The sequence below is a fragment of the Chiloscyllium punctatum genome, unplaced genomic scaffold, assembly GCF_047496795.1.
Source record: "Chiloscyllium punctatum isolate Juve2018m unplaced genomic scaffold, sChiPun1.3 scaffold_1239, whole genome shotgun sequence".
NCBI classification, from domain to species: domain Eukaryota; kingdom Metazoa; phylum Chordata; class Chondrichthyes; order Orectolobiformes; family Hemiscylliidae; genus Chiloscyllium; species Chiloscyllium punctatum.
The window spans coordinates 25,001-27,500 of record NW_027310973.1 but is presented as its reverse complement, the minus strand read 5'-3'; positions in this window follow the sequence as shown (position 1 = coordinate 27,500).

Genomic DNA, 2,500 nt, shown 5'->3' with positions numbered 1-2,500 from the left:
GGCGACATGGTGGCGGTGATCCTGCCTCCGTCGCTGCGGTGCGTTGGGGCACGCATCGCCTCTTGGGCGCCCTGTTTTTTTTCAACCAATAGATGTATGTCTCTGCGGGCCGCACCAGGCTGGTGCTCCCCACAGCTTCACGCCACCCTGCTCCGCCCGCACGCCGGCGTGCAGGTGGCTGCTGCTAAAGGTGGGGAGTGTATGTGCGGTCCGGGTGGCTTTCCTCTGGCGAGGGAGAGACCTTAAGCAAACTCAGAGACAAATCTTGACGGTCGATCACTCGTAAAAATAAAACGTGACAAACTTTGTGTTGGTTCAAGTACGAAAGGATCTCTGTCGGCTTGGGGGTACGCCCGTTTCCGTTTCAACTTGTCTCGCGAGGGTGGTTTCGGGGCCAGCAGGAGAGCTCGTCGGGGTAGCAGGCCCTGCAGCCGTGGTCACCGCCAAACCCCCACAACTCGAGCAAGTGAAAAAAAAAGTAACAGGAGCGAAAGCATCTCTGTCGGCTTGGGGGTACGCCCGTTTCCGTTTCAACTTGTCTCGCGAGGGTGGTTTCGGGGCCAGCAGGAGAGCTCGTCGGGGTAGCAGGCCCTGCAGCCGTGGTCACCGCCAAACCCCCACAACTCGAGCAAGTGAAAAAAAAAGTAACAAATAAGAAAGGATCGTCGGCTTGGGGGTACGCCCGTTTCCGTTTCAACTTGTCTCGCGAGGGTGGTTTCGGGGCCAGCAGGAGAGCTCGTCGGGGTAGCAGGCCCTGCAGCCGTGGTCACCGCCAAACCCCCACAACTCGAGCAAGTGAAAAAAAAAGTAACAAATAAGAAAGGATCGTCGGCTTGGGGGTACGCCCGTTTCCGTTTCAACTTGTCTCGCGAGGGTGGTTTCGGGGCCAGCAGGAGAGCTCGTCGGGGTAGCAGGCCCTGCAGCCGTGGTCACCGCCAAACCCCCACAACTCGAGCAAGTGAAAAAAAAAAGTAACAAATAAGAAAGGATCGTCGGCTTGGGGGTACGCCCGTTTCCGTTTCAACTTGTCTCGCGAGGGTGGTTTCGGGGCCAGCAGGAGAGCTCGTCGGGGTAGCAGGCCCTGCAGCCGTGGTCACCGCCAAACCCCCACAACTCGAGCAAGTGAAAAAAAAAAGTAACAAATAAGAAAGGATCTCTGTCGGCTTGGGGGTACGCCCGTTTCCGTTTCAACTTGTCTCGCGAGGGTGGTTTCGGGGCCAGCAGGAGAGCTCGTCGGGGTAGCAGGCCCTGCAGCCGTGGTCACCGCCAAATCGCCACAACTCGAGCAAGTGAAAAAAAAAGTAACAAATAAGAAAGGATCGTCGGCTTGGGGGTACGCCCGTTTCCGTTTCAACTTGTCTCGCGAGGGTGGTTTCGGGGCCAGCAGGAGAGCTCGTCGGGGTAGCAGGCCCTGCAGCCGTGGTCACCGCCAAACCCCCCACAACTGTTGGGCGCCTACCTGCGCGGGGCAGGAGGACACTTTCCGATTTCAAATCTCCGTTTGCCGAGTCCACCCCGAACGCACGCGGGCGGGCGGGTTCGCATCACCCTTCGTCACAAGGGGCGAAGCCCGTTCCACCGTCTCGTCAGTAGTGCCGACCGGTCTGTGATCGACGAGGGGAGCCACACCAGGTCCGGCCCTGCTGCTTGGCGGCACCGCGTCGTCGGGAGCTCGCGACAGACGGAGGGTTTCGGTGTACTCTCCAGCCACGGGAAACGAAGCCGGTGATGCAGGCGCCGGTCTTTCGCTCCCAAATCGGCTGGGTTTACATCGTTGCTATCTAGTCACGCTCCCTTCAAACCCGACGGGGTACCTATTCCCCTCACCCGTCTGTGCGTATACAGCCTCTTTGCACTTGCGGGATGGGGGTGGTGGTTTAAAGACTCTCGAGTTGCCGCCCGTCGGTCTCCGAGCTCCGTGCAGTAGTGATCCCCAGCGAACTGCCAGCAGGGCGAACGAGCGATCCCGCTCTCGGTCGGGGCGCCTGGCGTCGATCGGTGGTCGGTGGCTTGCGGGCAAGCTGCGCTGTGAGTGTGGGAACGAGTATGACGAGCCGTTGCCGCGACTCCCAGTCCACCTCGGCGGTGGCTGGGCCGGGCGGGCGTCTGCTCGGGCGAGTGCCGCCCCCGCCTCCTCGCAGGAAGTCCGCTCGCCGACACGCCGCCACGTGCACGCGTCAGTGACGCTGCCGAACCGATGGCCGGTGCCCGTTCCCGCCTCTGCTTTTCCTAGGGCAAAGCTGCTGCACGCCTCGTGATACTAGGCGGGCGACATGGTGGCGGTGATCCTGCCTCCGTCGCTGCGGTGCGTTGGGGCACGCATCGCCTCTTGGGCGCCCTGTCCTCCTCCTCCCCCCAATAGACGTATGTTTCTGCGGGCCGCACCAGGATGGTGCTCCCCATCGCTTCACGCCACCCTGCTCCGCCCGCACGCCGGCGTGCAGGTGGCTGTAGCTCAAGGTGGGGAGCGTATGTGCGGTCCGGGTCGCTTTCCTCTGGC